Source organism: Plectrocnemia conspersa, unplaced genomic scaffold (assembly GCF_051122295.1).
Source record: "Plectrocnemia conspersa isolate PC_06_02 unplaced genomic scaffold, ASM5112229v1 ptg000013l, whole genome shotgun sequence".
Classification (NCBI taxonomy): Eukaryota; Metazoa; Arthropoda; class Insecta; order Trichoptera; family Polycentropodidae; genus Plectrocnemia; species Plectrocnemia conspersa.
Genome location: NW_028277177.1, coordinates 10437997 through 10453209, shown reverse-complemented (window position 1 = coordinate 10453209; position 15213 = coordinate 10437997). Strand labels below are relative to the sequence as shown.

Here is a 15213-nt window from a genome sequence, read left to right as displayed (position 1 = left end):
GACGAGTGTGCAATGAATCCATTAAAAAATAAGAATGTTTTTTAATAATATTTTTCTTTGGTGTTTGTCATTTTTCCACAGGCGCTAATTAATTCTTAAAAAATACACTTTTTGGTCAAATATTATTGTATGCAAAAACTATGCATTATGTGCTTAGCTTAATGAAGCAAATAAGACCGGGAGTTAAGTCTGCTTAAGTCATCTCAGCTTTCCTTTGGGTACCAATGAGACATGACGCTTTAGTATTGCAATGTCTGCGAAGGCGAAATTTAAGCTTCTTCGAAGCTTTTGCTCGTCGAAGACAGCGTTTTGTCAATAGCTTGGCGGATTTATCTCGATCGTGGTGTTAAATTCCGCACATCTACATATGTATCTGTTTTTTTTCTAAAATATAGCTTTCAACTAATTCAGCTATGATTTTATCGTATCGTTTTTTATATGTAATATCGAGTTACATAGCAATATATTTGTTAACGTTAATTTAAGATATTTCTAGCTCACTTGTGTGAGTTACCCCACTGTTCAGTTAGTAGTATATTGAAAATAAAATAAAAAAATCATGTATAGTGTGGTATTTTGTACTCTAGTATATACTCACTGTAACTTAAATAACATTTGCGTCTTCGTATTTCATTCTGAAGTATTGATCTTTGAAATTTTACTCGAGTATGAACAGTAAGTTATATATAACTTAAGAAGCAATTTTCTAAGTTTAAAGTTCAGTCCTTCATGACAAACTTTGTCGAACGCTTGTACACTGTGTATAAAACTCGACGATATAACTTAAAACTGATATTGATTAATTGCGTGTGGAGCTATTAAGAATATTTAAATTTTCTCTTTTTTACGTCACATTCGCTTTGGATGCGAGAAAAGTTATGCATAAACAACAACAACAGCAGCATCCGAGACGATGCTTTCATATTTTTTTATTTGGCAAGAAAGCTCACTGAACTTCTGTGTAAACACTAGAGTAGCTTTAAGCTAATACTATTAAATAGCACGCGATACTTTTATCTTTACATATATTATAAAAGGATCATATTCTGATCCATATTTTTTTTATTCTTATTAAAAGCAGACTCCTAATCTAATTTTCTACTTATCGTACGTTCAAAGAAAGGTTACAAAAAATAACAACAGTAAGGCGATGCTTTTTTACTTTCTATTTGGCGAGAAGCGGAAAAATCCGTGACCTCTCCAAATCAAATAAAGGAAGAACGTTGAACATTTTATATTTTAAAATTTCGCGAACAGGAAAATTTATAACAAAGTTTCTACGTTCTAACGGTCGCTTTTACGTTTTAACGATTCGCTCTTTCACTATACTACAATATATGAAAATGATTTCGACCGTCGCTAAAAAGCTCATTGTGTTCACAAAGCAAAGCTCGCGCTTCGTTGCTCGTTTCCTTCCGGTCACTATGCAAATGATTCATCTCCTGATTTTTTATTGAATATTACATGATTCCGCATGAGTTAGCATAACTCATTGTATGGACCCGTTACAGATTTGAATATTTATTACAGCAAAAACATATTATGAAAGAGTATAAAGTATGCTTATACAGATAGATTCGTAGCTTATTCTTTTGTAATTATTTTAGGTAGATTTAACTTAATATATAATTAAAAGTTTTTGAAGCTGTATTTCTTGAATTTCGAGAGTACTAATATAAGCCTTTTGCAGATTTATCCTGATTAACAATATCGCAGCATATTTAAAAATAGATCCTCAAGGGGTTTATCATGTCACTATATTATTAATAGACAGAGGTTACAATAGTGATATTTTTCGATATAAAACCGTGAGTTTTATGTTATATATTTATACTAATATGAATCATATATAAAAGGGAAGCGCAAACAATCGTTATCAAACGTAGAACTTCAGAATATAAAGCCAAACAATTCTACGAATGCTGCGATTGTCTGTAAGATTGCAGCTGAAAGCAACGTAAAACAATCTATAAGTTGTACAATTTTGCTAGAAACGTACTACGTACAATTTCAATGAAAGCTTACAATGAACAATGAATCTTTATATACTTATATGTATAATACATATGGACACAGAGACAAATGATCAGAGCAAAAGCTCATTCGACTTAAAAGATTTTGGTATATAACCTACATATAATATATACTTTATATAAAAAAAAGTATCGTACTCTTACTTAATTGAAAGAGTCTAATTACAAACTGATTTACTAAGACAGTGCTTCTTAACATTTTTGAGCTGTGACCTACATTAGTTTTATATAGAAATAACACATATATGTTATACTAAATATTATTCATATGAATCTTGCTGTTATGTTTGATAGCATGTGTCTTATGTTGTTTTTAAAGTTTGTAAAAGCCTAACTGGAATATGTGTGTTTTTGTGAAAGGCAGTAATATATTTAGTGCTTTATAAACTAATGATGACTTTTCGTTCTTATAATTTCAACTAAAGTGTATTGCAATGAATGCTTTTGAACACTATTATATTTTACAAAAAAATGCAATTTATTAACTTCATAGATACAGATTCGTGTTTAAGTATTTTTTCGATTTAATTATACTATTAGTAATAATAAATACAGCTAAATTATTAAATTAAATAATTAAGGGTTGATAAATAAATAGCTCAGTTTTATTTTATCATTTTTGTCTACTTTTATAGAATGTTATTTTTGCAGTTAATATAATTTGAGTATAATATTGCTCTTATGTATTTCCTTTTATATATAAATATGTTAATAAAATATACAGGTTTGATCATAATAATGAGGCACCCCAATAAATGTGTTATATCTTTGAAAATTGTGAAAAAAAGAGTTTATTTAAAGCTTATTTTTAACATTTAGTAGGCCCATCATTAGTTTTAATTATAGCTGCAACCCTTTTTGGACAGAAACATTCTCCATTCCATCTGCAATTTTTCTCGCAGATCAATTTTGGATTTGCAGTTGTGTTACGCAACATTTCCTTTTTCAATTTTGTCCATAAATGCTCTATATGTCTGGTGACTGTTGGGTCATTCTAAAAGCGTCAAACCCTTTGACGCAAATCAAACCCAAATCTTAGGGAAGTATGATACGAAGCGCTTTTTTGCTGGAATTAAGTGTTAGCGTGGTCTGTGTTTAAAAATACTTTTTAATAGGAATCCATTAAAGTTGATTCTAACATATATATATATATATATAAATAGAAATGTCACTATTCATACTACCCTTACAAGTGTACACGTTTTTTACCTCTGCTGCTGCCATGCAACACCAGACCATAACGCTTCCGCCACTATATTTGACTTTGGGTACTACACAATCTGCTAGATATTCTTCTCTGACTCTTTGACGATCATGTACTACACCAAGGGTCACAAAAACTTAAAAAAAAATGTTTAAAAAAGTTTGATAATTTTAAAAAATTATTGCTTTAGAAATTTTTCATTGACCAATTTGTTTTCGGGTCCACTCTAACCTTCGAGTTTTATTTATTTCTAAAAACCATGATTTTTGTCGGACTTGACAACTTCTGATTCTCATATCGTTGAGCCTTATTCTCACCGTTCGCGAAAAAATGGATGGTCTTTCGCTTGCAGAGACCTCAGCAGTCACCTTTGAGGACATTTTTCGACGATTTTTAAGGGATTCTTGAAGCAACATCTGTTCTTCTTAGTCAGTTGTCTTTTGTTTTCTTCTAGTTCTTGGTTTTGATTTGTTAGAATCATATTCATTAAACCGTTTCGTTCAGACTATGCACTTGTAAAAAGATACAAACCATTTAAATGGTGCCCCATTTATATGTAGTTTATCTAAAATAAAAGCTGCTTTTTTTTGTCATTAAAAGTACTGATATATTAATTTATTTTTAATTATTGTGATATTTTCTTCCATTATTTTTTTTAAATTTCATGAAATTTAGCTGAAAATAATTTAAACATATTATCAACACGATAGAGTATAATTTCATAAATTAATTAATATCATTTTGAAGACCTTAGTTCGATTTTAGTTATTATTATATAAATATTTTTTCGATCGATATGTCGTACATAAAAACAATATTGATTGCGAGTTGTTATAATATTTTTTAATTTAAAATATATTTCACTGATTTTAGACTGTTGCCGCATTACCTACTTGTAGTTGTTGATTGTGTTTACACGGTTGTAACTCATTTAGCTAATAATGCCTTTCATGTTGCAGATAAATATTTAGAATAAATAAATCAATCTTTCTGATTTAAATATTTTTTAACTGAAAAAGTGAATTTTTAATTGCATATAAATATACATAGCACATACAGTGAAATCAGTTTATTTATTCAGCTTGCTGGTTTTAGTAGATTTGTATTATAGTTCAATAACCCATATTACTTTTTTGATACATGTCCTTTTTATGAATACAAAGCCTAGATGTGTGAGGATTGACATATTGCCACTGCATTATTGTACCACAATAAAGCATCCAAATGTAAAACTAAAAGTTCCAACGCGATACACTTACTTTAAATATTGTTAATGAAATAAATATTTTTTTAATAATTGATTTTTAGAAACGTGACTACTTAGTAAATCACTTGTATAACATATATAAATATATGGCAATTCTAAGTCTGAAATAGAGAAATTCCTTTCCTCAACTGAAAATTGCTTAGTAATTTAATTAAGCGTCTTCTCCTTTCTTGTAGATTTTGTCATTTGGATGCGACCTTTCCCTTGACAATTGTGTTATTTTCACTTTCATTGTCGGGACGCACAAACACAAAAAACATTTAATTTGATGGAACTCTATTTATTAAACTTTAATCAATTTCACTTCGTATAAATATATTGCCTGCAGACGATCCTTCAATTTATTTTATCGGTAAATTTGTTTTAATAGATAAGTTGCAGATAATTATATGTGTATATAAATTAAAAAATCACAATAATTATACAGCTAAAATAATTTTAGTTTCTATTGTGCATGCATATTATGCTAACTGCAATGAGATTAGTATTATGTGAAAGTAATGTTGATTATTTATATATAAATATTTATCAGTATATTCCGTTACAATCCACACGTTAAAAATGCCCATAAGAATATGGCTCGCTTTCAGCGTATTCCCTGTGTACCGAACTATTCGTATTAACAACGGTGAATCCGGCATACTTCCTGTCAAACATCCCCTCGGGAATACACAAAGGAAAATGGAGACTACTTTTCTTCGAAGATGTGCTATGAAGAGTTTTTTTTCGCTCGGGCGTATTTGTGTTTGGTAAAAAAGATCAGGGTCCGAAAGGCTGAAACGAATGTATATCATTGGCACATGTGAAGGTCGTAGGGTTGGAATATACAGGGATATCTTTGAATTTCGTGTCATTATGGTAGGATTATTGGAGTTTTTTTATAAGTCATAAACCCCGATCCTTTTCCCTTTCACAGGAGATGCGTCTTTTGATGTGACAATTTTTTAGCTTTGGGTCAGAGAGTAATGAAACGTGTGTGGCTTATACGATTGGCAAATTGATTTTTGACTAAGCTTAATGTTTTATCACTTATATAAATAAGATATGAAAAACATGGAGAGGTAAAATAAACGTTACCTTATTGCTTAGTATAAACTATACGTAAATATATTTTTTGCGATATTTTTAACGTTGATTTTTTACATGAATAGTTTTAGGCTTAAAGTAACTTTTTCTCATAATAATTGCTTATAATTGGAAATCAATACAACAATTAATTAATCCAACTCAGAAAAACGACATAATAAAAATGGAAATTAATGGAAATATATATCAAGATCCTTATATAATAGCAGAAAAAATGAATACATATTACATTGAGAGCATAGAAGAAATTGTGAATTCAATACCAAGGATTAGTAATTTAGTACAATATAATAATAAAGCAATAATTGTAAAATTTAGTAAATTTAAATCAGTATCATTAGATGAAATTCATAACATAATATGTAAATTTAAAAAAGGAACTAGTACTGATGAACTAGATATAAATATAATTAAAGAAACATGGGAAATAATAGGAACTAAATTAAATTATTTAATAAATAAAGCACTCTCCTTAGGAGAAATGCCTGAAAATTTAAAGATTGCTACTATTGTACCTATACCTAAAATAAAAAATAGTAAAAAAGTTGAAGAAATGAGACCAATCAACATACTACCGTGTATAGAAAAAATAATAGAAGAAGTAGTAATCAAACAATTAAAGGAATTTATTACTTCTCAAAACATAATATTTGAACAACAATCGGGATTCAGAGAAAAGCATTCCACTGAAACTGCATTACAAGTAGTGATAAATGATTGGCTGTTGGCTAAGGATACAAACAAAATCATTGGAGCAGTTTTCTTGGATTTCAAGAGAGCCTTCGAAACAATAGACATAAAAATAATGTTAAAGAAATTGGAGAGTATAGGTATAAGTGATATAGTTTTAAGATGGTTTAATAATTACTTATATAAAAGAAAACAAAAAGTTAAAATAAATAATGTATATTCTGAAGAGAAATTAGTGTCTTATGGAGTACCACAAGGGTCTAAATTGGGACCATTGTTATTTGTTTTGTATATTAATGATATAGTTAATAACGTGAAAAAATGTAAAATTCATCTATTTGCGGATGACACATTAATGTATTGCATAGGTGATAACATTAAAGAAACTGTAAATAATTTAAATAATGAATTAAGTATATTAGAAATATGGTTAAAGAATAGTGTACTTAAATTAAATGAGAATAAAACTAAATGTATGCTTATTAATTATAAAAATGTGTTAGATAATAGTACCAAAATAGTAATAAATAACTCTAGTATATAAATAGTGGATAATATAAAATATTTAGGAGTAATTGTTGATACAAAATTAAATTTTAAAGAACATTGTAATTACATATTAAAAAAAATTAGTAGAAAAATAGGTTTATTATCTAGATTAAGAAATATATTAAGTATAAATACAAAAAAAAAATTTACAATAGTATAATATTGCCCCATTTTAATTATTGTGCAACACTATTAAATATGTTAAATAAATTAGACAAACAAATGTTGCAAAAATTACAAAATAGGGCAATGAGAGTAATCTTAAATAAAAATAGATGAACTAATTGTAAAAGTATGATTGATAGATTAGAATGGTTGAATGTTCAAGAAATATTGAGTATGAATGTTTTAGTATTTATATATAAGTTAGAAAATAATATGTTACCAGAATATTTTAATAAGTATTTAATAAGAAATAAAGATGTACATAAATATAATACTAGAAATAGAGAAAATTTAAAGATAATTAAGTATAAGAAAACGAGTACGGCTAGGGGAATTATGTACGGAGGTTTTGATTTATATAATAGTCTTCTAAGAGAAATCCGAAACAGCAAAAATATAACGGGTTTCATAAATGGAATAAAAAACACCTTCGTACATATAGAAATAAATTATAATATTAAGTCTTTATTATTGTATATTTTTATTTTTTCTTTCTGTTATGTATTTTTTATATATTTTTTATATATGTTTACTAAATTTGTTAGATGTAAAGATTATCTATTAAGCTAAATAAATTAATAAAATAATAATAATAATAAGATATTAATGATTTTTTTATACGTACATATATAATATTCTCTATAAGCTCATTATTAGAGAATTTATGTACGATCTAAAATATATCAAACATAATTTGTGATAATCGATCAAAATATCAATTATATAATAAGCACTAATTCAGAACTCGCAGACACGATAGAAAATGAATGAATCCTTAAATTTATATGGAATTTAAATCCAGGTATTTTATGTTAATATATTTTGCATAACAACATTTCTTGTGGTAGTAATGTAAAAATTAAACAATAGACTGTGCTACAATATATTTTTTTGCCTTAAATTTTGAAGATAAGAATCGCTACTTATTATTTTTAAGATTAAATTTATTTTAACTTATTTAAATTCAAAATTATACCATGAATAACAAATTTTAATGGGGGTTAAAGTATGAAATTATCCATAATGTTTATATTACATACATATTTAATGACAAAAGTCACAATAAGCCGTAAATAATTAAATCGAATATACTTTATAACTACGATGTAAAAAAATTATAAAATGATATTTCGAACTTTTTGTAAAAAATTAAATGATAGTTTTAGCGAAAAAGTCAACTAAATAATAGAATATCAGTATCTTATTATAGAAATTATTAAAAATATTTTTGAGTATTATGTGATACTCAAAAATAAATTAAGAAATACTATAAATTTTGCTGATATTTAACAAAATATAATAGACATTGCTTATATATTAATTTTTTTTTGCCGCAAAAATTTTTTTCGTTATATACAAAAAAAATATTTATTATTTTTGCGGCAAAAAAAAATTCTTTTATCTTGTACAATCAATTATAATTATGTTGAATATGGTATAGATATGAAATGGTACAATTTAATTAAACTGCATATTCTAAAAAAATTGCTAATAAAAATATTTTAGAAAAATATTTTTAAAAAAGATTCAAAAGACTAATAAATTTAAACCATAAAATTTTAAAACGATTTAACTTGGTCAATATATTCTGAAAACTTTTCACGTCGGTTCGATTTTTAAATTTCCAACTTTTCTCCGAGCGGGGAGTAGATACGTGATCGAGCGACTATCTGGGATTCGGGATGCTTAATGATAAAATCTCCACCGAATGCTGGTGACACCTTTTTACACCACCACCACCCCTAACAAAACCTCCCCCTCCGTATGCAGCCGCAATGCAGATAGAAAAGGACGACTCGTTTGTTTTTTCATCATTACTGCTTTTCCACGTCCGCGCTGATAATAAATCAGACTCGGTTTGATTTACGTCACGTTAAATTTTCACGTTTTTCTTCGTCTCGTGCAGGTGAGGAATAAATTCGAAATTGATGTAAAGCGCGCGAGTCGACCGTAATATGCCCGACGAGTGCCGTATAAATCTTGTTACGTTTCAATATGAAGATTTTGAAATATTACCCAGTTTTTGCGAGATTACATGAGCGAAAGAAAAAAATCCGAACGCACCCTAATAAAGTCGTTACGCTTAGTTGAAATGTTAAAACGTGCGCCCTTATTTGCGTATGATACAATTTCGTCGTTATAAGTGAGGGCAAATTTACATATACGACTCCTATGGCACTCGTTAAATTGTATTATATTTCACCAGTTTCGGTATATTTTTATGTAAAAATATAAAAACAATGTACCTTTATTTTATGTAACAGCCGATCGATAGATTTTTGCGTAGAAGAATAAGTTAACCCCGGGTGGAATCAGGAGCTATGTATAGTTGACTACAAATGAAGGATCAATGCTATATTATATTCATTTTTTCTAATCCTGTAGCACAAATATGTTTTCATATTTTACTCAGTAAAACTATTTACATATTTTTGTGTATTAGTCTAGAGATTATATGATATAAACTTGCACCTCAGTATAATATTATTTTAGCCGTACTCATTGTCTTATACATAACTAATTTCTGAATAATTCCGATTAAATTGATATCGAATCATATAAAAATAAAAATCAAAAAATATTCATTGGCATCAAAGTTTACGATTAAAAATTATATTTTGGTGTGATAATGTTTTATCTGCTTTAATCTAATTATGTTCTTTTTCATATGCTTACTATTTCTGTATTAGAATTAGGTTTATATTATACAAGCATATAGTTTAAGTATATTTTGATAAATTTAAATTAAGTGATCATTTACAAATACATATTTTAAAATAAACGAATTAATCCCGTTGCACAGTACTATTTAATTACTATGTGGCTTAACCTAACATAGTCTAATCTAAACGTGTTGGTGGCAATAAATTGCTAGCTATACATTATCACTAACGTTGACAGAACTACCGAGTATGCAATCTCCGTATGTTAGTTTAAATTAAATCTTACAATGTGTAAGTTACTAATCCTGTCTTCGCGTCTGTATTATACAATTGAATTAAAATGGTTTCTTAACACAAATTCTTTGATACAAATAGCTTTTATATGTAAAATTACAAGCGTCGTTATAGCTGTTTTATTACTTTATTAATTTTATTTTAAATCTTCCATTGCAATATGACATAGCATTACAACTGGGTAAACACAATCAACAACTAATAAATAAATAGTGAAACAACAGTCTAGAATCAAAATCTGTAAATCTGTATTGTATTTAAAGTAGCATTTTAAAAATAGCAAAATGTTAAAATTTACATCTGATAGCTTGTTTCTCGATTTTGTACAGCAATTGAAAAAACTCTCTCTGTTTCAACTGATGCCGGTTTTATGGTCAACAGAGAAGCGAACAATTTTTGTAAAATGGGTGTTCGCTCTCCTGTAGATTCGTAAACTTATAATTAGTTTTTAAAACTAAAAATATTTCCACGTACATTATTTTTTCGTTGTGCTTCAACAGCTATTTAATTCCTAATATTCAATATCATTATCTGAATCTACAAGAATTTCGTTAATTGTGCTATCATTTGTAATTACGGTTAAAGGATATTATTGTTTCTCTTACCTTTGGTGCAATTTTTAAAATTTAATGTATTATTTGATTTGCAATTTTGAGTCATTTAAAATTTGTGTTAAAAATAATAATCTTGAATTTCTTCTTACTTCGATTTTAAATTTTAGTTCGTGAAACATTTATTTATTGCGGAAATCTTTTTAATTAAAAAATAATGATTACTTCAGCTTGTAAGATATTGGTATCTCTTCTACTTAAAGCTTTAATAGCGGTTTCTATCGGTTTTAATGCATCTAATATTTACTTTAAAATATAAATATTTTCTTCGTTCCATAATTTCTCTAATTATCGATTAAAACCTTTTTTGCACTTCTGTAGGGTTAAAAATCGCTCAATCATTTTTATAAGTGTATTCCACTTTGTTTTAATGTCTAATAATAACATTAGTTCTATATTAAATTTGACCTAATTTTGAATAATTATATTTTTGGCAGAACCTAAACCTTTTTGTGTCTTTTATCAGTTTCAAAAAAATTGGTCGAAATTATTTTATTTACATTCTTCCAAATTGGGACTTGATGCATCGAAAATGGATCAGAAATCCGAATGGCGATGGTTTACACTTTATAATAAATATGTTTACCAATGTATTTATTATCAATTATTTCAAAATGTTATTAGTTTTCATTTGCATCTGTTTTAGTGTATTATTTTATTCTTCGATTTACCTCTGCATTTTCTGTGAATAAAATAAATCGAAAATAAATATTATTTCAGAACATACTTATATACGAGGTGTGATAAAAAAAATACGATGAATGAATTTTTATAGCAGCAACTGCTAACGCTACATTCATTTGAAGTAATAATTCCGATAGCCGGATCCGTTGAAATAGTCAGTGTCAAGTTTGAACAAGTTGTGACTTGTTCAAAATCATGGATTTCGAACAATGTGTTAACATAAAATTTTATTTTAAGATGCAAAAATATACTAAGAAGCCCATGAAATGTTAAAATCAGTGTATGGCGATAATGTGGTGACTATAAAGACTATTTACAAGTGGTATGAGCGATTTAAAAGCGGAAAAGAGCGGTTGAAGACCTCAAAAACAGACGAAATCGTGCAAAAAGTTACAAAAATAGTTCGTTCAAACAGGCGATTGACTATTCTAGAGCTTACCGTAAAACTGAACATCTCGTACGGGTCCATGCAAAGCATGTTAACCGAGTGATTGCGATTTTTTTCCCCAGACTTTTGACTAACGAACAGAAGGAAAATCTTGTGTCAGTTTCCACGGGATTGAAGTATCGCCTTGATGCAGATCCGGACTTCATGGTCAAAATTATAACTGGAGATGAAATTTGGGTGTATGGTTATGCCCCTGAGATGAAAATTCAGGGTTTCCAATGGAAAACGAGTGGCTCTCTTAATCCTAAGAAGGCACGTCAGTCAAAGTCGAACCTCAACTTCATGCTAATTGTTTTTTTCGATAGTGAGGGTATAGTGCGATTAGATTTGGTTCTTAGAAAAACTACTGTAAACTCCAAAGGGCGTACTGCAACGCTTGCGAAACGATATACGGAGAAAGAGACCAGACTCCTTCATCACGACAACGCGCCATGTTATACCACGCTTCTGAACCGCGAATTTTTGGCTTAAAAAATGTTTTTGCCTGTCCACGTCAGCCTTACACCATGCAACTTCTGGCTCTTCCCAAAAATACAAATAAAACTGTGCTAAAAGGAAAACGTTTTACTACCATTCCCGACATTGAAAAGGCTACGACGAACCAACTGAAGCCACTTCCGAAAGAAGCCTTCCAGAAATGCTTCCAATCATAAAATAAACGATGGGATAAGTGCATTGCTAGACAAGGAGAGTAATTTGATTAAGAATACTTCAAATTTGATCTAAGCTCATTTAATTCACCGTATTTTATTATTACGCCTCGTATATAACCAATAAAAAACGAATCACTTCAATGATTATCATAGCTTAAATTACACGTTTATCAAAATCTTCTCTTTTTATCAAAGGCGGTTTATATTGAAATATCTCGGAAGTACTTATCGTCAATTGGTTTTTATTGAATCAGCGATCCGTTTATTAATGGATTTTCTTTAAATATTTTTTTTCACGCTCACTTGCTTATCTTTTATAAATATTTTAAAAAAGCTGGAAAAACTTCGGTAGTTCAACTATTAATTATGTAAGATAATAAAAAAAATATTTATGAATCGGTTTAAAAGTATACATTTTAATATATAAAAGTAGAACAACACTTTTTAACACAGCATTTCTTGATGTAGCTTGCCTGTTCTACAATGCGCGAAGAAATGTTGATAGCTCAACGGTATCATTTCATCAAGGAATACAGATGGCTTCCTTCTTTATCCTGAATGTAAATGCACTGTTCATACTGTCATTACTATAAACCAAGTGGACTGCCATGTCACATTAACCATATTGCAATCAGTAATGTTGCTAAATATTCCTTATTTTGTAACCAATAAAATAAAATAGGGATACTTTAGATTATATGATAATATATTCCAAACACATTTAATAGTTACATTGTAAATAAGGGTCAATCTAATTGGAACTAACATAAGCATTCGGAGCAAATGGCTCTTCTATCCCAAAGTCACAGTAAATAATACCAAAGCCACCCCTAACCGGCATTTCCCTCTTCCGCTTGAAACTTCCGGGTCGTTCAGCTCCAGTCTCGTCTAGGTAATGTTTGCTGTGAACAAACAACGGTAATGCTTTCCAGATCCGACACTTGCAAACGGCGAATGCAGCACAGCGGAACACTCTCGGATTACGTATACCGCTGTTTCAAAAGTAATAAATAAATTTTATTATACAACACCCACGCTCCGCTCCTGCTTCGACTCTTAACCCGACGATGCGACGTTAGATAACGAGCCCTTAAAGTCTAACGCTCAAATGGCCAAATAATGAGGGACCAATCGATTCGTGTATTTTTGTTTCGGTGCAACTGTGTAGATATGACCGAAACTCATCAATAAGTATACCCATGGAAGCGATAAATTGCGGTCAGGCCCAAAACCATTTGGGATGCGATCAACCGTGTTAAAAGTCGTGCTTAAAATTGTACTATAAGGTAATGGCTTTATTAGCTTTTAGTTAGTAGGCAGGTATTGATCCCTGAAAAGGTTTTTGTTGCTCGTGTACTTGGCTTAAGCATAATGTAAATTTAATATATTAATTAAGCCTCTTTTTTAAAAAAATGTTTATTTTACTATTTATTAATTTAAGGATGATGCGAAGTCTTCAGCACTCTTGAAAATGTAAAATTTTGGGAGAATGTATATAATATATATTATATATTCCTCTTAAACAGATTTGATCCGATGAATACATACAATAACATAAACCTTTTAAATCCAAATGGTGTGACTTTGCAGCGAGATAAACGCCTGTGTGTTGAGTGACAATCGTTCGAATACATATCGATGTATTTCTTGTCTGTTCTGGCAATCGTACTGTGTTGATTCTCTTCTGTTGCATTGCAACATATTTTATATCGACCGTTCGAAAAAGCTCTGACGAAACACTTGCGAGGATAATTGAGAACCTTTGGAAACACACCCTTAAAATGTTATATGTTATGTTAAATAAGAATAATGGCAATTGATGCAAGGTCTAGTGTGAGTATTGACTCACATACAACTAGGATATGGGTTATTAATGGCTTTTACAAGTTTGTGGTCATTGTGTAGTCTTGGGTGTCCTACACATTTTCTATAATATTTTTGTTGTATAGCAGATCTATCATCTGTTATTTGAATGATAGCGCTATTATTGTCTCTAAGATTTTTATTTCACATTTGAAAGTCATTTGACGTTTCTAGGATCACAAAATAAATAAATGCTATGATCTTTGATGTCAATAAGACTTCTTTTATTTTTTTTAAAACAATTATTTTATAAACATTATTATATAAAAAGCATGCCAATTGTTTATAATGGTACATTAATTGGTACGCTAATGGCTATTACTATAAGGCTATTTAGAATTAGTATAAAAAGGTGTATTAAATATTATTTTATTGCATTATTTTGCATTACTTGCAATTACTTGCTGCTCCACACCAGACAAATCTGATTAATTTTTTGTGTATTAAGATTTTATTTTTTTTTGATTGCCGTGCGCTTTCTATTAAATATTTGTTTAAGGGTCGCAATTGCAGCAAGCTCTTTAGAGCGAAATTTAAAATTAATTAAATTTAAGCTTGGATCCCAGGTGTAAATATATGTATTAAACGTTTTGTACGTTTTGCAAATATATTTGACTGTTTTATTCTGGTTGATTTAAATTTTTAACTATGATTTATTTTCTTTACTATGTAATTGACGATTGTGTTTTTATGCAGTATTCTTCTGCTTATTCTAAGCTCTATAACCCTAGTTGCGCCTTGATTGCCTCCAAAATATTTTTAGCACTATCAGCAGTTGCCTTATCAAAGTTTTATATAGTTTTATTTAGTGCTTCTTAGCATGCTAGATCTAAAAAGTTCATAAAGTGCAAAGAAGCATCGATTTGCAGAATTTATCACTGACGTTGATCTTGGAATCATTTTCCATATGATTTTCTCACAGGCTTGCATGTGGTCTTGATGTATTTCTGTTTCTGTGATGGGTATATCTTCTCCATATTGGCGCGTACAATGAGATACTTTT

The 15213-nt window shown here is 29.1% G+C and overlaps 1 protein-coding gene across 2 annotated transcripts in view; it reads left to right on the top strand.

Moving 5' to 3' along the window:
• Cbp53E (Calbindin 53E) overlaps positions 1 to 15213 on the top strand; it is a 129283-nt gene that overhangs the window by 78438 nt on the left and 35632 nt on the right. The window lies entirely within an intron of this gene.